Below are 20340 nucleotides of genomic sequence, written 5' to 3' on the forward strand. Positions count from 1 at the left end.
GAGATGTGTGAGATTAGGGGTTTGATTGCAGATGAATTAAATTTGATACTGTTGGGTCTGTTATCAAAGGAACAAGACTGAGACAAAGTGAAAGTTATGCAAACCCTTATTCTGTGCCAAGCATTAGAAGTTAGACTGACTGGCCAGGGGAATGAGGCTGAGACAAAGTGAAAGTTATGTAAAGCTTTATTCTATGCCAAGCATTAGAAGTCAGACTGACTAGCCAGGGCCGCCTCCAAAGAGAGCGACCACCCCTTGGTCTTACAGGCTAGTTTTATAGAGCACAACCACAGACATCTACATATGTGGCTTTGGCTGATTGGATGTCTCCTACCTGTGTGTTTTAGTTACGGTTACCCAGAACCAGTACTAGTAACTGCTGAGGCATTTATTAAACAACAAAATGGCCTTGTTTTCGGTATGTGTTTTAGCAACAGTTACCCGGAATCGGTATCAGTAACTGCTGAGGCATTTATTAAACAACAAAATGGCTACCTAGGGAACATGGAGTCACTCTGGCTAAGTAGGCCCAGGCAGGCCCTAGGGGTTTAACAGGTTTTAACGTGGAATCGACCCCAACAATACACTTGCTGGAGGTCCATGTGGACATGTAAAGTCAGGCAGATGAATTTGAATTCAGGGAAGAGGTTTGGACAGGAGTTATAAATTTGGAGATCATCAGCTTAAATATGGTTTATCTGTTAGGCTTAGCTTTGGTTGCAAATGCCAGAAGAGCAAAATCACATTGGTTGACAATGAAATCCATTATACCAAAAGTCTGGAGCTGAGAAGTCCAAGAGCATGACTCTACAATCATCAGGGGACTTGACTCCTTCTAGCATGTTGCTCTGCTCTTTGTGGTTTTGATCTCGTGGACTAACGTGGCTGCTAATCTCCAGCCATCATGTCTCCATTTAAGCAGCAGGAGGAATGAATGTAAGAGGATGCAGCCCCTCTCTTTACGAACTCTATCTAAAGGCTGCATGTGATATTTTCAATGACAACATTGTCATTGGGTCATTTGGACATGCCTGACTGCACAGGAGCTGAGAAATGTACTATTTGGGAAAGTCTTATACCAGATGAAAGTGGAGACTTCTTTTACTGTTGGAGAACAGCTGTTATGCTATGATACAGGTGATAGTTCAGCCAGGCACTGAGCGAGGTTGCTTAAACAGCGAATGCAGATAAAGCAAGATCAGCCCACATTTGCCAACATACATGATACAGCTGTTTCTATAGCCCTCTGGCAAAGGTGGTAAAAGCTGTGTCCTGCTTGGTCTCAGCGAACGATCACTGTGGAACAATCAGGCCAAAGCTATGGGACTTACAGCAATGGCTACTTTGGTATTACTTGTGCCTCCGAGGGTGGAGAAGGGATCAGCTGAGTGGTTTTTCAATGAGGGTTTTCTCTTGGGATCTCATGAGGTCTGCAGGTGGCAGCTGTGGCCGTGGAATCCAAGGACAGCTGTGTCTCATGTCTTGCTGGGGACGCTTGGGAGCCCAGGCTCAGCTGGGACGTGGGGATGGCCATGCTCCTATCTCTCCACACGGTTTCAGGACTTACCTCTCTTTCTCCACATAGCCTCTCTAGGCCGTTTCTCCATGTGGTCTCTCTGGGAGGATAGCCGACTCATTACCTATCATCTCAAGGCTCAGTGGACCATAAAAGCAGAAGCCAGATGCCTTCTTTGGGCTTCACTCCAGAACTGGCGGCATGTCACTTCTGCCACCGACCCTCAGTGAACTTGAGTCCCAGGGCCAGATCCATGTGTGAGGAGCCCACACAGAAGTGTGAATGACCTGCCAGGAGACAGGGCTCATCGGGGGCTGTCCTTGCAGATTAGCCACCCCCTCCTTTGTTGACCAAAAGGCAGGCAAATGTGCTTTGCCTGAATCTGTAAGAAAGATATTAGAAAGGAGAAGGAGGACACTGTTTTGCCCAGCACCACAGCATACTTGCCTTGCTGAGGTCACAGCATGGCCCGCAGGCATGCTAGAACGGAGATCTGTAGAGCGTCCCCAGAGGGTGACCACACTGCCTGGCGCAGCGGGGAGAATCAGGTTGACTGAACCTCCATGTCATCACATGTGCCAGGCGCTGCACCAAGGACGTCAGCAACCATTATCCTGTGAGTCCTCCTGAGAACCTCATGTCTGAGGCTGAGCCCTGGGTCCGAGGTTTCCATCTAGTCAGTCTTAGCTCTTGTGGGATTCAGCTCTTCATTCTCTCACACTTGACCTGCTCCCCCAGCTGACTCACTTGGCATTTCGTGCCTCTGTGGTTATAAAAATGCTGTTCCATGAAGTCCCCAAAGTTCATTTTCACTTTTGTTTCCTTTGCCTTTGGAGACATGTCTTGAAAGAAGTTGCTATGGCTGATGTCGAAGAGGTTACTGCCTATGTTCTCTTCTAGGATTTTTTTTTCCATTTTATTTTATTTCTTTTCCGTGTTCCAAAATTCATTGTTTATGCACCACACCCAGTGCTCCATGCAATAGGTGCCCTCCATAATACCCACCTCTACTCTCTACTCTGCTCCACTGGTCTATGTGTCTGTTTTGGTGCCAGTACCATGCTCTCTTGGTGATCACAGCTTTGTAGTAAAGCTTGAAATCAGGCAATGTGATGCCCCCAGTTTTGTTTTTCTTTTTCAACATTTCTTTAGCAATTCGGGGTCTCTTCTGGCTCCATACAAATTTTAGGATTGTTTGTCCCAGCACTTTGAATAATGTTGGAATTTTGATCAGGATAGCATTGAAAGTATAGATTGCTCTAGGCAGTATAGACATTTTAACAATGTTTATTCTTCTGATCCATGAGCATGGAATGCTCTTCCATCTTTTTCTGTCTTCTTCAGTTTCTTTCATGAGTGTTCTGTAGTTCCTTGAGTACAGATCCTTTACCTCTTTGTTTAGTTTTTTTCCAATGTATCTTACGGTTCTTGGTGTTATAGTAAATGGAATCAATTCTCTCATTTCCCTTTCTGTATTTTCATTGTTAGTGTATAAGAAAGGAACTGATTTCTGTACATTGATTTTGTATCCAGCCACATTACTGAATTGCTGTAAGAGTTCTAATATATTGGGGGTGGAGTTTTTGAGTTTTCCATATAAAGTATCAAGTCATCTGCGAAGAGAGAGAGTTTGACTTCTTCTTTGCCAATTTGAATACCTTTTATTTCTTTTTGTTGTCTGATTGCTGTTGCTAGGACTTCTAGTACTACGTTGTGTTGGGTCTGTTATCAAAGGAACGAGACTGAGACAAAGTGAAAGTTATGCAAAGCCTTGTTCTATGCCAAGAATTAGAAATTAGACTGACTGGCCAGGGCCGCCTCTGAAGAAAGTGACCACCCCTGGTCTTACAGGCTAGTTTTATAGGGCACAACCACAGACATCTACATATGTGGCTTTGGCTGATTGGATGTTTCTACCTGTGTGTTTTAGTAACGGTTACCCAGAACCGGTACTAGTAACTGCTGAGGCGTTTATTAAACAACAAAATGGCCTTGTTTTCAGTATGTGTTTTAGCAACAGTTACCCAGAATCGATATCAGTAACTGCTGAGGCATTTATTAAACAACAAAATGGCTACCTAGGGAACATGGAGTCACTCTGGCTAAGTAGGCCCAGGCAGGCCCTAGGGGTTTAACAGGTTTTAACGTTAAATTGGCCCTATATATATATATATAACAGTGAGGATAGAGAGATTATGCTGAGTGAAATAAGTCAAGCAGAGAGAGTAATTTATCATGTGGTTTCACTTACTTGTGGAACATAAGGAATAACACGGAGGACATTGGGAGAAGGAGAGGAGAAGTGAGTTAGGGGAAGTCAGAGGGTGAGACAAACCATGAGAGACTGTGGACACTGAGAAACAAACTGAGGGTTTTGGAGGGGAGGGGAAATGGGGTTGGGTGAGCCTGGTGGTGGGTATTATGGAGGGCACGTATTGCATGGAGCACTGGGTATGGTGCATAAACAATAAATTTTGGAAAACTGAAAAAAAAAATTGAAAAAAAAAAGAAAGAAAAGCACATTATAACAGAAAAAAAAATGTCGTTCCATGAGCCAAGAATGCTTACTTTTCCTTTGGTTGCCTGGACTTCTATTTTCTACATGGAGCTTAGAAAATGATCTTGGAGATCTTTCCTGATAGCCCCTCTCTCCCCTTGCATCAGCTTCAACCCTCCCCCCACCCCCAGGTCCCCCTACACATGCTTCTAATTGTAACTGGAACTTTAGTTACTTGTGTAACTCAAGTCACAGTGTTTGTCTCTCTAATAGACTCTGAGGGTGCCCTTAAAAAAGTCTTGTAGCCACAGGAAATAGCCCACTGCCTGGCAGTAAGTGATTTTATCCATTAGGGATTAAATAAATGAAGGCATACTCCTTGCCTTTGGACATAAATCATAAACTTCTGGGGCAGAAAGAGAACATCAGTGTAAGCAATTAGACTGATGGTAAAGGCTGGGGACCAGAGAGGTGGGGAGGAGGCCACGGTGATTGCAGATCTCGGTGACTCAAGGAGCCAGCTTTAAAGCCCAGGAAAAGTCTCTGGGCCTGTGGGATGCCTTCAGACTTTCAGCTTGGCCTTAGAGAGTTCATTGTTTCCCTGGGGGACACACCCTGAGAGGAACAAGAAAGGGCCAAGTTCAATGGGACCACAGATCATCACGGAGCTGGCCCCTGCTGCCCTGCATGAAGGGATTGGGGTAGATTAAGTACATGGCAGGGTCACAAGCCCTCTGCTTTTGTGGCTTCTGTGGTCAGGGCGCTTTCCCTTCTGTAAGGAGCCTGTTCTTTATTCAGCCCTGCTACCATGTCCCGGACCAGGCCAGAGTTGACACAGCTTCCCCAGGTGCTGAGGGTGCTGCTGGGGATCACCAGGATCTGGGTCTAGCCTTCAGTGTGGTTAATCCACAGGCCTTACAGTTGAAGGGGCACTCTGTGTATGGGCTCTTAATTGGAGATGAGGGAGCTTTAAGGCCTGAGAAGTTCTACCTCCTGCTTCAGGCCGCATAGACGGTCTGTGCCAGAGCCAACATTAAAACCGAAGTCCCCGGGTGTCTATTCTGTGCTCTCTCTATAGCGTGACCTAGAGAAGCTGATTTTCTGACTGGTGATGCCTGGTGTATTCCGAGGAGCTGTCTAAGGGCCCTGGGCCAGGGAGGACGGGTCAAGGCTCTGCTCTTTGCCCTGCTCTCTGAGAAGCTCCACTTTTAAATAGGTTTCAAAGGTTGGGCTTCTACTAAATAGAAAAAAGAAAAGACTTTTAGCATAAAAACAAACATAAAGAAAACAAAATGTCAGTGTAGCCATGACCCAGCTTGGTCAAATCTGAGCATTTGGCTTTATTATGCTTTTCTCCCGCCTTCTCTCCTTTTATCCCCCTGTTCTTCCTCCCTCCTTTTTACCTCCCTCCTTCCTTTCTGGCTCTCCTTATTCCCTCGAATTCCTTTCTTTTCCCCCTCTCCTTCTTTCCTTCTTCTCTCTCCATTAGGAGAGTAAATAACACACTGCAGATACAGATGGAGGCCTCGTATATCTCTCCCTAATCCTGTCCCCCTCTTTCCTTCCCAGGGGCGATCGCTACACTCCAGTCAGTATTTCTGATTCCTGTGCGTCCCAGGATTCAGAGTCCTTTTTCTGTAGGTTTTGCACAATTTTTATGTAAGGTGTCTGTCACTTGCCTTTTCCCCGCTGAGATAAAGATTAATGTATGGGACATAAAGAAGGGAAAATTCTTGGGATCAGCACCTGTGGAAGGCCCAGGAAGGAAGCATAATAGGGCAGAGAGAAGAGAAGCTGCAGTGGGGTCCCAGTGAATACTTGGACAGATTCTATTTTTTTCCAACCAGAGCCCTCTCCCTGGCAGAGCAGACCTGCTTTGTTTCACAGTTGAACGGTTTTTGCTTCTTGACCATTCTTAAAATTAATTCCTGAGCCCAGTCTTCAGTTTTATCTGCCTTCCCACTGCAGTGAATGGGAGTTTTCTATACACTATCAAGGAGGCTCCCCGGCCTTCACATTCAGCTGTGTGTGTGTGTGTGTGTGTGTGTGTACGCGTGTGCATGTGTGTGTGCGTGCACCAGCCACATTTTTATTTATTCATACCTCAGTGGATGCATTTAGGTTGTTTCCATATCTTGCCTATTGAAAATAATGCTGCAATGAACAGAAGGGTGCATGTATCTTTTCAAGTTAGAGTTTTCATTTTCTTTGGATAAATACCAATAAGTGGAATTGCTGGATCATAGGGTAGCTTTTTTTTTTTCCAATTTATTTATTTTCAGAAAAAACATTATTCATTATTTTTTCACCACACCCAGTGCTCCATGCAAGCCGTGCCCTCTATAATACCCACCACCTGGTAGCTTTATTTTTAATTGTTAGAGAAACCTCCATACTGTTGTCCACGGTGGCTGCACCAATTTACATTCCCACCAACAGTGCATAAGGATTCTCTTTTCTCCATGTCCTTGTCAATATTTGTCTTTTTGTTGTGTTTTTGTTTAATTTTTGTCTTTTTATGATGACAACTCTAACAGGTATGAGGTGATATCTTAACGAAAGTTTGAATTTGCATTTCCATGATGATGAATGATGAATGATGGACCCGTTGGCTGTCTGGATGTCTTCTTTAGAATGAGCAGAAGATCTGAATATTTATTCAGAATAAACATTCAGATCTTCTGCTCATTTTAAAAATTAGATTTTTTTTTGTTGTTATTGAATCTTTTAAGTTCTTTTTATATTTTGGATATTAGCCCCTTATCGAACACATAATTTGCCGGTCTTTTCTCTCACTAAGTCTTTTGCCTTTTCATTTTGTTGTTTCCTTTGCTTTGCTGAAGCTTCTAGTTTGATGTAGTCCCATTGTATTTCTTCATGCACAACTGGCTGCCTCTGAGCTTAGCCTTGGGGTGGGTGAGTCAGAATGTGCCTCTCTTTCAAGAGTAGCCTCCCCTGGGGCACCTGGGTGTCTCAGTTGGTTAAGGGGCTGCTTCGGCTCAGGTCCTGATCCTGGAGTGCCAGGATTAAGTCCTGTCTGGCATCAGGCTCCCTGCTCAGCAGGGAGTCTGCTTCTCCCTCTGACCTTCTCCCCTCTCATGCTCTCTTTCTTACATGAATCCATACAATCTTAAAAAAAAAAAAAAGAATGATATCCCAGATCACTACATTCTTGTGGGTCTCAGGAGAGGAGCCCAACTGGTTCCCAAAGTTAGACATTTGGGGGGCTTGTCTTTCAAGTGTAGGTCTTCAGAGTTTGGGTGCCTAACGCAGCATTCAACCCCTCCACTCTCTCCCCTGGAATTTGAGTTCCCTCCCAGGTGTGGGACACCCAGCTGGTGGTGGGATTTACGATGAGACTGTGTCCCAGCCTCTCCTACTTCCTGCAGCGTGGTTGCCTTCTCATTGACTCGATTCATGCTCATTACTCAGCCCCCCTTTAGGTTTTTTTAGGAGGATATTGGTCCACAGGCAGCTGTGGATTCCGTGTATCCATGGGAAGAGGTGAGTTCAGGGTACACTTAGGGGGACATCTTGAACTGAAACTGGACTTGCCCACATTTAGCTTTGAATCACCAATTAATCACTGTCAGGTCTCTGTCTTCTTGCAGACTCCAGCTGAGGTTAGCAAAAGCCACCCAATTCCTTTGCTCTGCAGGTGTGATTTCCTCCATATTTCTCAAGTGTCTGGTGTAGTGTACCCCACCTGCTATTCTACTAACTCCTGTCCTTCCAGTGGTGTGTCATTTCAGTTCACTGCCTGTATTTTCATAGCTGAACTGCTACTTTGTGCCAGAACTGTCTATGCTCTACCAGTGACAAGGCCCTCATTTAATTCTCCTGCACTTAACTTCAGCTATGTAGAACAATTTATTATATTTTATTATGAGTAGGATATATTAATGGGTCTGTGACCATTATGGGGCTAATTTATTCTTATATTTTGTATGTATCTACAGATCTCATTCTATGAATGGATTCAGCCCAAGTATTCTGCAAGTTTTGGACCAATGGGAGAATTGGAGGCCGACTCAGAAATTAAGAGTTCTAGACGGGCTGGTTATGTCTATTTATTTCAAAACTTATGAGAATTTAATAAATGATATTTTATAACACCATCAGAAAATCTTAACATACTCCATTAAACAGCACATCTTCCATTTTTAGGAGCCCAACTTTTTTTCTTAGGTGGCAAAATTCACCGGAGGTGAGGCTGGAAGAGGGTCGGAGAGGCGGCCAATCCATCCTGCTTCTTTGCTCTGGTCAACGTGCTTCTGATTCTGCTTCTATCACTTGTAATTGCACATTAATTTCAATTAATGAAAGGTAGTGACATCTGTACTAGGACTTCGCTTGTAGCTAAGATTTTGGCCGTTCTGGTGTATTTTGTTACTTCATGGGTCCTCTCACACCGGCAGCTCTGTGAATGTCACAAACTTCCCTAGCCACATGGATTTTGAGATTCTTTTTGGGGGATAAGTAAATGGTATTTTTCATGGGAGAGATTAAATCCAAGTTAAACTGGGGATCTGCACATCAAAATCCATGATCAGATATTATGGTCTGAAGGGCAAGCTCTGCTTACACTGATCTGGTAGGATTCTGAGCTTCCTCAGCTGTTAGCTGTTGTTTTATCAGTGGCTGCATCCATGCATATATGCAGGTGGTTCTATCTCTTCTTATCGGTTGCCTTGGTAATAGCAGCTTTCGAGTTCTAAAAATGTATCCCTGTTTCCACTGTGCCCTGCAGGGATTTCATGTCAAATAGCTAAAAGTAGGAAGAAGTGACCTAATACTTCTTAACATGTCAGGAAAGTGTTAGTCCTTACTGAATGTCTAGAGAGAAAGAGAAAATGACCACTCAGGGGCCACCTTTTCCTTTGTATAAAGCTTGAAAGTTGATTCATAATGGAGAGGCAACAGCTGGGCTTAGCTGCGGCTTGAGAAAAGTTCCCCTTCTTACACTCAGGGATTACACCCATAATTATGGCAGAATGATGACTAATGAACTCAGCAGAGATCTCCTTTTGTTAGTGAACTGGTTTTTTTTTTTTGCTTTTGTTTTGTGGTTTTTCGTTTGTTTGGTTTGGTTTGTTATGTTGGTGTTTTGTGGATCTTAGGAGGATTGAGCACATATTCCAGAGTGGTCAGTGAAGCAGACGCAAAGGGAGATGCCAGGTTTGTCATGGAATCTAGTTTGGGATATGCTTCTACCAGGCCGGTAAGCTGGGAAAACCCTGATGTATTGACGTGACGACACCATCGCCAGCCGAGACGCACAGTGCTTGCAGGTCACTGCTCACTGAAACTGAGAGTTTTCATCTCTAAACTCAGGCAATCCGTGTGTGTGTGGGGGGGTGTTCAAGATTTTATTTATTTGACAGAGACACAGCGAGAGAGGGAAACCAAGCAAGGAGAGTGGGAGAGGGAGAAGCAGACTCCCTGCTGAGCAGGGAGCCCCATGTGGGCCTTGATCTCAGGATGCTGGGATCACGACCTGAGAGGAAGGAAGACGCCGAATGACTGAACCTGAGCCACTCGTGGGTGCCCTTCTAAATAGAGGCCTATTTAGAACATTCCTGGTGCCAGAGCAGGAAGGACATCAACAGGATTAAGTTCTCACTCCTCAGGAGAGAGAACACAGTCAATGCTCAAGCATCCATGAGTGATGGGGTTTGCTTACAGCTCTCCACACTTCTAGAAAGCTCCTTCTTCTGCAGGTACTTATCATATCCATTATAATTACATTTTGGTTACATTGGCTACATTTGGTTACAAACTCTTCAACAACAAATAAAAAAATATGAAGATGACTCATGTAAGCTGTGAACAACCAATTAAGAATGATACATTTAAGTTCAGGAGGTCAGTTCTCAAATGGGAAATAGAAGATATTTTATTTTTTTCCAGTTTTATTGAGATACAGCATTGTGTGAGTTCAAGGTGCACAGTGTATTTATTTGACTTACTTATACTGTGGAATGATCACCACAGTAAGTTTAGTTGACACCTGTCATCCAATATAGGTACCGAAAAGAGAAAAAGAAAAGTTTGCTTTCCTTCTGTAAAGCTATTTTAATAAGGTGCTCTCTGAAAAGTAGGTTATGATTTAAAGTAGGTTTTGATTTTGATAAACAAAGGCCAATTCCAGAGTTGAGCCAGATTTCTTCTAAACTCAAATCTTACGAGTTTGAGGAGCAATTGGCCCAGCTTTGTATGGAGGTTTTACAAGGCTCATAAAGTCACCTCTCCCCTGTGCCTTTGGCAGCCAGGCATCCAAGTGTGTGTGACGTTATAATGTTTTCCCAGCAGAATCCTGCCCGCTCCGAGTGATGTTGCCGTTTGCTGGAGTTCTCAGCAGTGAAGCTCTTCCACCCAGTTGCAACTAATTTCACTGATCAGTAGCTTTGGCTTTGCTTCACCCTCATAAATTTAATAATTCACTTGGCAGGTGCAGAGCAGACAGATCTCAAAAAAATTGTGCAGGTTCTTGGGAAAGCCTGCAAAAGGACTCACTGATTTTTTATTTGCTTTTAGATCCCAACATTTAATTTGGATACGGGGATGATTCAGTAGTTCTGGGATGTTCAGGCACTAGAGATATTTTTCAATTCTTTAATTTTTATTCTTCTTTCTTCTGTAAAATGATTTCTGTCTGTGGAATCCATTTAAAAGCCAAGTATATCAACACAGTGTTAAATGTGACCAGTCACTGGACTGTAGTGTTGGGCTAGTGAAGCGTAGAAACAGAGTATCCTCTTTCTGTTCTCTTTGGACATGGCTGTGGCACATCCAGCTGTGCTCATATAGAGATTTGGGTTACATTGTGTGTGTGTGAGCTTGCGCGCGTGCACACACACACACACACACACACACACACACACACACACAGCCAGACTGTCTGGATCCAGATCTCAGTTCTGCTACTCACTAGCTGAATAATCTTGGGCATGAGGTTAACCCTCTTTGTGTCTCATCTTTCGTTTGCAGAAATTGATAATTCCTCTCATTGTTTGTGAGAATTAAACAAGTTAATACATGTAACATGGTTTTTAAAAGTGTCAGGCATAAGGGTGCCTGGTTACTCAGTAGGTTAAGCGTCTGACTCCTGATTTGGGCTCAGGTTCATCTTGAGATGGAGCCCTGCATCAGGCTCCCTGCTGCCCTTGGAGTCTGCTTAAGATTCTCTCTCTTCTTCTCCTCCCCACAGCCCTGTAAAATAAATAAAGCTTGTAGTTGCTGGCAGTTAGTTCCCTGACTGTTAACATGTAGCCCTATCCCTCCTTAGGTATGAGCTATTTTGAGTCCCCAGCAGGTAGGGGCTGCATCTCCCCATTTCTAGTACCCAAAGCTAAAGACCTATCCCGGCACATCATAGGCACGGAGGAAGCATTTGCTGAATGAAGGTCTAGATGCTGGTGGTGTTTGCCCCTGAAGGGGCTTTTGGGTATCAGTTGCCTGGATGCGGCTCCAGAAAGGCAAGGACAGATTCCCCAATACCAGAGAACTGTAGCATGTAACATGGGAATTCTGGCCCATGAACCCCTTTGGCAAATCTCAAGGACCTAAAGGCCTAGATGCAATCACTTCCAAGGCATACTGGTGATTTAATGTCTGTACAAAGGAGAGCATCTTCTTTGAGCTGTGGTCTTCTGACACATCATGAAACAATCCTCAGAAGTGTACATCCGACCAGAAGGCGCTAGACACTGGCATGCTTTTTTGCTTTGGAGTGCCTCAGAGTCATTTTGTCTGTCACCACTTAAAGAATGATCTCACCTGGCAAACTGAGTCAAAGCAGCTTCCGGGATCTGTTAGCATAATTTCTTAATTGTTTTTTAGAAGGAAGCTTGGGTATTCAGGCACTGGAGGAAAGACAGGCAGATGGCTGGAGTTGGAAGGAGTTTACATGACTTTCAGAAGTAAATTACAGGTTAAAATGATGGAACAAAAGCTGTATTCAGCTGTTGGCCCCTAGCTCTTCTCTCTGATTGCTGTCGGCTTCAGCAACACCCTTTATACCCAGGGAGGCAAGCCCCTTGGTATGCACACAGTCTGCACCTTTGCAAGAACTTTCCCTCAGACAACTACCTACAAAATTCTATCATGCTGAAGTGTGACTGACTAGTAGTTGTAAGGGCAAATACAAATTGTAAGAGGCTTAATTCTCCCTGTTGAAAATAAGGGAAGAAACTCCATGTCCCCCACCCTCTTTTCCTAGAGCATTTACTTTTAGAAGCCTTGTAAGTTCTTTCTCCATCCCTTAAAAATACATGAAAATCTTTTTTGAAAGTGAAACCTCTTGGTTTGGCTTAGTTGGTTGGGCATCTGCCTTTGGCTTAGGTCATGATCCCAGGGTCCTGGGATGGAGTCCTGTGTTGGAGTCCTGGGATGGAGTCCTGCTTTTCCCTCTCCCTCTGCTGCGTCTCCTGCTTGTGCTTGCTCTCTCTCTCTCTTTCTCTCAAATAAATAAGTAAATCTTGAAGAAGAAGAAGAAGAAGAAGAAGAAGAAGCAGCAGCAGCAGCAGCAGCTAAACCTCTTGCCAGAAATGTCTCCCAAGGACCTGAGAACCATCTCTTTCCAATGTAACCAATTAGGGAAGATAGCACCCCTATCTCCCAGTTTCTGTGGGACAGTAGTGACCTGACTTTGCTTAAGTGCTTGGCTCCAAATTAAAAAAAAAAAAAAAAAAAAAAAACAACCTCTTTTCATAAGGATAGCACTTTGCTTCTCCTTTGGACAAAGCCAAGTAGCAAACAGATGGTCATAACAATTACCAGGCAAATTTGGGATTAACTGTGTGTGATAAACATTGCTGTAAGTCCTCTCATGGACTGCTTGCTGGTTATCTTGAACACATGTATGTAATGGAAGGCATCTGCTTGGCTATGTACAAGAGTGAGATTTCCTGCTGTTTCTGCAAACTCTTTGCAGACTCTCCTGTAATGAGCATCACATTCTGGTTTAATGCTTATTCAATAATAAAATTGTTTTCTTTCTCTTTTACCTTGTCAAGAGGTTTTCTGGGTAAGGAGAAGATTTTCTTTTGTATTTTATTTCCCAAACATAATATACTCTCTGTTCACAGGCATCTGTACTTTAACTGGGGCTAAACTTTAAAGATTAAAACACGAAATGCTTGCTATCGAATTTTAGGCACCAGTGAACCGAGATGGGAGTTTATCAGGAAGGATGGGGGAAGAGACAGGACGGAAGGAATAGCTGGAGTTCTATCCAACCACCAGTCCCTCAGGGGTGGCGGTGTTTTCTTGCGGGGAAACAACCACCCTGCAGTATTTGACTGGTGTCTGGGGACATCCACACTCTCCAAACATTAAAAGAAACTCACACTTATTCATGGCAATTTCTCTGGCCTGCAAATATGACATTGCATAATCCCTACATTTAAATATTTCTGTTAAGTAACAGAAGAAATACACATTAAAGATAACACATATTTCCTGAGCAGCTCAAATATCTCTTTCACGGAGTCCCTTCTCAGCTTCCTCTGACCAACCCTCCTGAGTTTTGGTGGCATTCAAAGTGGGTACCGTAGTTTCCCTAGTTACTGGTGATAACATCTATTAGGGTTATGTATCCTTGAGGACAGAGGCCATGTCTTATTCATCTCTGGCCCCAAAATTTCTGGGTATGTCAACAGTCTCATAGCATTTGCTCATTAGATACTTGGATGAATAAATACGTGGGGACATGCAATGTACAAGACATTTAAAACACAATGAAGAATACATAGATGGTCAAAAAATGGTTAACAATCTCTGAATTTTTATACAGTTAATCTTGAAACAGCCCGACTCATGGCAGACATGTGTCAAACAACTTTACTATATCTCACTCTCCCTTTAAAATCCTCTCTTTTAGGGTATTCCTTCACTTACTTCAAGTCTTTCCTGACTATGACTTGCTAAAACAAAGTGCTGAATTTTAAGTAACATCTGCATTCTCATGTTAAAAATTTATTTTGGGGGCACTTGGGTGGCTCAGTCGGTTAAGCGTCTGCCTTTGGCTCAGGTCATGATCCCAGGGTCCTGGGATGGAGTCCCACATGGGGCTACCTGCTCAGTGGGGAGTCTGCTTCTCCCTCTCCCTCTGTGTGCTCTCCTGCTCTCTGTCTCCCCCCACCCCCAACCTCAAATAAATACAGTCTTTAAAAAAGATCTAAACTTTGAACTTGTTTCAACATTGAGGTTTCTCCTCCCCACCTCAGGTCTGTCAAAAGAGGGTCATCTTCAGTCAGGGAAGGTGGTGGTGGTGGTGGTGGTGGGGTGGTGATCAGCTTCTTTCTTACCTACTTGGGATTTTATTTGTATGGAGCTATGAGACGCCTTTGTACTGAGTTTACATGCGTCTTCCCTAACTTAGTAAGTGACGACTCAGTTGTTTCAGTTGTTCAGGGAAACATTCTTTGGAGTCATCCTTGACACCTTGACTACCACATCCTACTATTTTTCTCCAACTGCACTCTGGGTGGGCCACGCCACCTTCTTCTGTTTAAACTTGTTGAGACTAATTTTCTACTGGTGCTCCCAGGGAACACCATCCCTAGGACTAACTTCCAGGAGTACCCAGATGGACCCTTTTCATATGCTAGAGTCCCTAACTTCATTCTTCTAGCCTACGCCCCGCAGATTTCCTACCCCTCCTAATCCTAGACCTTGGGACGGGTGACTTGAGAAAGGAGCTGGCAGGTGCACCTGGAGCCTGTGGGCAGCTGGACAGAGCACGCGCGTCCGCAGAGGGCTCGGCAGGCCGTGGCTCCAGCGCGCAGCCCCTAGATGGCGCTGTGGGCCCGCGCAAATCGCCCCTGGCCGCGCGGGCGGGAAACTCCCTCCCGCGGGCGGCCAGGGAGCGCAGGAACTAAGTTCCCGGCTCCCTCTTTCTGAAGGGGCCACACTGTCGCTTAAATGAAATAGAATGAGGGAGCTAGATGCTCTCAGCGAAAGTGGGAACTATGTGCTGCTTGAGAATGTACAACACCCCGAGTTCGTGCCCGGAAGGTTGGGGTGTGCGCCGCAGCGGGGGGTGGCTGGGCGGGCATGGGAGGGGTCTGGGCGGGGAGGCCCGGGGTAGAACGGGCAGGGGGCGCCGGGCGGGGCGAGGGGCACCGGAACCCTCGCTTTCGCGGTTCAGCCTCGTTTGGGAGTGTGTGCGCAGCGGACGGGAGCCTCACGGGAGGGTTCGCACTTGGGAACAGTTCGGGAAGTTTCATCCGAATGCGTCACTGGCACACAGTGCCGCCTTTTTGCTTCGGAGGCCGAGCGCAGAAACCAGGCCTTGTCAGGAGGGGTCGAAAGACAGCTTGTGCGGGGTGGCGCCGACGGCGACGGGTTCATGGGCCGCCTGGGACCTGAAGCACAGGGGGAACTGAACATGTGCACTCTGGGAGCCAGGGCAGGGTTGGGGGGAGGTAGGGTAGGGGGAGAGCCGCTCAGGTTTCGGGATCAAGGAGAACAGACTGACCCACAGGTCCCTGAGAGTGTGCTCACCGGAACAGGCCCTTCTCCCAGACGACGCTCTCCCGACGGCGCCCCGCCCCCGGCTCCGTCCCAGGACTCCTGCCCAGAAGGCATCCGGCCCCAGCATGCCCCGCGCCTTCGAGCCCGTACCCCTGCCGGCCGCGTGAGGAACGCGCGTGTTCTCTGAGCTGCTGGTGCCCCCGCTGGCCCGGGAGAGACTCGGGGCGCCGTCAGGTGTGGCAGGCGGGCCAGCCGCGACCTGCTTGCGGTTGGGACGGGATGGGCCACAGCTCTGGTGTCCCGGAGAATGGCGCTGGGAATAGAGTCCCCAGGGCCGCGTGTTGGCGGGTTCTTGAGGAGAGCTCGCTGGCGTCCTCTGGGTTGTGCGTGATTTGCGGGACCAGAGGAACTTGTGAGCCTCCGTGTAAGAATTTCACACCTGTGACGGCAGAGCAGTCCAGCCGGCTGGTCCTCCGAAGTGCAGGGCCTTGTGTGAGGCCCAGGCCATGGGGCGCAGCCCCTGACGCGGGCCTGCCTCCTGGCACCCCTCTCCTCATACCCCAACCGCGGGGCCGCTAGAGCCTCCTGTCTCCCACCGCCCTAGGCCTTAGGGGACGCTGACTGTCGTTCTGTCCTGCACTGGCTGGGGAGGGACTCCCCAAGGACCGCGCCGGAGCTGCTCACAGGGTAGAGCGAAGTGTGCTCCAAACCCGTCTTCCTATTCATGTTAATTGAATGTCTGCCTTGGTTTCTTTCAGAGCCGCTTCCTCACAATCCAGTTTCTGAAGCCCGGAACAGATCCTTTGTGAGGTTCCGAAACGGGCTTGTAAGGAGAGGCCTCAGTCGAACTCAGACAACTGGAGAGAGCTTTGAGCCTGCCTGAAAGGATCCTATTTTTTTATGACAATGCGCAGGTATTTGGCTTTTTTAATGCAAGGAAAAGATGTTAAGCTTCAAAAACAGTTTTGTTTTCGGGATCTAAAGTTTTCCAAATTATTTTTCTTCTCCCCTTTGAGTAATACTCACCGAACTTTGTGGAAAATCACAGCCCTTGATTTACTATCTTTGATTCCAAATGAATGAGCCTAAGTTTCCCTGGTATAATCAATCACACCACCCTCAAAGGTGATTTCAGTCAGCACTCACAGCATCCTTGTGAGAAGACATTGCATGGCCAACTTCCCAGAGGAAAAGTGGAGGCCTAGAAACGAAAGGAAAATGACCCAAAGTCACACAGCTGGGAAGAAGTGGGACCTGAGGTTGGACCCTCGGATCCATGCAGACCCTCCCTTTCCACACCTGCGTCTGCTGCACTGTATACTGCCGGTGCCTTTTCACCAGGCACTTTCTTGGTCTAGAGTCTAAAAGTTCAGGGATTAATGCCTAGTTAGAGCCTCTACTTTATGCAGCCAGAGATTTTCATCCTCGATTAAAATAAAACTCAGCCGGCATGAGGGAGTGAGGTAGTGGGGCCTCATTTTCAAAACAGTTTCCCATGAAGGAGTGTACCTTGAACTACAGCAGAAATGTGCCCAACTGGGCCTTCCCCTGAAAGCCAACTTTCATTAAACATGTAACACACATTTTTTTCTGTACAAATGCAAATAGAATTGTGTCGGCAATTCATCACCGACCTCTTAATCATCTCATGGTATTTCAGACATTTAGTTCTAAAAAATAAGATGGTCTGTGAAATATGTAACATATGAGACCTTCAAAGTATTCGTCCTTACTTCACATATCCACAAATATTTGTTAACCTTATATTATGGCCTTCAGGTAATGGAGATATAGTAGTACACACAGGCAACAAGCCTGCTTTCCTGCAGTGTATGTTCTAGTGAGAAACTCAGACAATAAACAGTTAATAAATGCATATATCAGAAAGTTACAATAAGGGCAAGGAAGAAACAAAAGAGACAGGACATGAAAGAATGTGGGAATTAGGTTTCATTTTACATGAGATATTTCTATTGGTCTAATATTTACTTAGTCAAGGGAATTGGGAGAAAAATAAATATTAGTTGTCCTCTCTTTTTTTTTAAATTTACTTGTCAGGAGCATCTGTTGTAAAATCTTATCATTCTTAATGGTGAGCTTTCTTTCTAGGCATTTGTTAAGTTCAATGCAATGTTTTCTGTATCATTGGATCTCTGTAATCTTTATTTTATACATCTTCAAAGGGGATAATACCTCCTGAGCCTACCTCCCCAACTGTTTGAAATCAAATGAGAAGATGTATGCATGATGGTTTTGAAATTTTGAAAGGATGGTGGACTCCCAAGGGATGACTATCTTTTATAAATCTACCTTTCCAAATGACCGTAACTGGTCTTTTATTTGGTTTTGTAATGGCATGCCATTTGGGACTGAATATGTTTGCTGTAATTCTACTCTGTCCATTTAGAGTCTAGATTTCTGTGAGTCAGGTTCATCCCATGTGTTTGTTTTGATGGTTGGCAATGACTTTCTAGAGCGCTGTGTTTACTCATGTTCTCCCACCATGTAGCCCATCATCCTGAACAATCCTGTTCTAAAGCAGATTTTCTGGCATCTCAGCAACTCCTTGGTAGACCTTTTGCTTTCTCCTGGCAAGCTGACTGACAAATGCCAGATGCTAACTCTTGGCTCCCTTCAATTTGCCCTTCATAAATGTGGCCCAGGTCCTTCCTCATGTGGTTGTATGATTCCATGTTTTGTGTACTCTTCATTAAAAGACAGGGGCCTCAGGCACAGAAAATTTACAGAAGGAAGTAAGTCTTTATAGAAATTTTGAGTCTCACTGACCAGAGTAAAATACACACATCAGGTGGTTATAAATTTAGGAATTGATTTGGATTACAGCTAAAATATCAAAAGTCTCTTTATGTCAGAGAAAAATATTTTTGAAGCTTAAATCAGAAGATCATAGGATAATGAGAATTTTAACCACAAGGCAAACCATGGTCTTTTATAATTCAGCCATGAAGTTCAGCTTTCCAGAACATGTTTAAGACAGCCAAGGGAAGGTTCGTCCTTCTAAGCAAATTTAAGAGGAAACTAATTTGTGCCTGTGCATATTTTACCCAAATTTATGGATTTGGATTTAAAGTATTAAACAGAGAGCAAGCTAATTGCATAAAGAAGGGGAGGCAGGTTACTGTGTAGGAAGAGCCTCCTGGAGTATGAATAATATAGGTGGTTGCAAATCAGCAAGGTCGGGGGAAGTAGGATCCTCAGGGACCAACTTGTTCAGAGCAGAGCTTTCACCTCAGGTTATTTGTGTTAACAGATTAACTTTATTGTCCCCTGAGATTTTAACATCTCTCTCTCTCTCTCTCTCTCTCTCCCCAGAGTTATTGATCTATATATAGTGACTTGTCTTTACACTATATTTGATCTTCAGAGCTCCCTGAAGTCTTGACTTGTAGTCAGGAAACGCTTGAAATGTTTCTCCATTTCTGTATACTGCATTCAGGATAGTCTGTTCAAGTCTGTCTTTCAAATCAGAAATTTGCTCTTTCGAATTGTCTTACCCTTTGACTGTTTTATGACTTTATTAATTTTATAATGGTTTTCCGTTTCCAAAAGTTTTTTCCTCTCTTCTTCTTCTTCTTTTTTTTTTTTCCTTTTTTAAGTTTACTTGTTCTTTTTTTGCCTGTTTGGGGGAGTTGGTCCTTTATACGTCCTTTGGGCATGTTACTCTTCTAGGAGGTGAGAAATCTCTCCTTGGTTTCATTGGTTGGTCAGTTGTCATTTCAGACAGTTTTCTCTAGTGCTTTGTGTTTTTGTGTGTGAGCTCATCTTCAGTGGGAATTAATTTCTTTCACAGTTTCCTCGGATGGGGATTTCGGTGCTGACCAGTTTTTATACTAGCTTTTCCCTTAGGTTCTCATATCAAGTGAGTAGTAAGAAAGGGCCACTTAGGGGTTCTGTGTACTTTGTAATCATCCTGTTATGTAATCATCCCACAGCTCTGAAGGAGAGTCTGCTTTCAAATCAAGCTTTGGAGAAAGTGGGCAGAGTCTTTTTGTTCTAGGTTTCTGTTCTAGCTGAGATAGCTTTCCATCTTTGGCCTTTATTTTTGCAGGAAGCATGGGGATAGTTTTCCACCAAATATGGCCTCAAAACCAGTTGAAGCATGAGTGCTAAACCCTTGAACCTCATGTATATTCAGGTACCTCCAGATTTCTGCAACTTCAGCTCCTACTCTGTGCTGTGGTCTTCAGTTCCTATTTTCTACCAAAGGGTCCCCTTTCTTGCTTTTGAATTTGACACAGGTTTTACAGATTTATTTTTAAAATTGCCAACAGTTTTCTACCAAAGGGTCCCCTTTCTTGCTTTTGAATTTGACACAGGTTTTACAGATTTATTTTTAAAATTGCCAACAGTGTTTCTAAATGTTTGAACCAGGGAATCGAAGGCCTCTTCAACCTGTCTTCTTCACTGGCAGCTTCTGAACTAATTCTTTATGTGATTGCAATGAAAACCTTGATACCAGATGGTTTACCAATCACCAAACTTGAACCCAGGAAAGGGAATGGTGACTCATGGGTAGTAAGTCAGGTTGGTTATTAATGTCCCCCTAAATGATGTAGGTGTGCTCACAAACATGCTGAAAATGAAAGCAGGGTACTTACTGAGTGGACTAGAATATCATAATTTCAGTTTCTAGAGACAAATATTCCTGGCTGTAAATGCCTGTTCTAACATAGATTCTTTTGTGCTTCCCTATAAAAAGGGATTTCTGAAGACCTCAGTCTTCCTGAGTAGTTCAGCAGGTGTTAGTCATGGTTCTTTATCAGAATGTTCTGCGTGCTCACTCTGTTCATCTTTGCCAACTGAATTCGACAGGCCTCAAGTTGAATAG

Source organism: Neovison vison, chromosome 2 (genome assembly GCF_020171115.1).
Source record: "Neovison vison isolate M4711 chromosome 2, ASM_NN_V1, whole genome shotgun sequence".
Taxonomy (NCBI): domain Eukaryota; kingdom Metazoa; phylum Chordata; class Mammalia; order Carnivora; family Mustelidae; genus Neogale; species Neogale vison.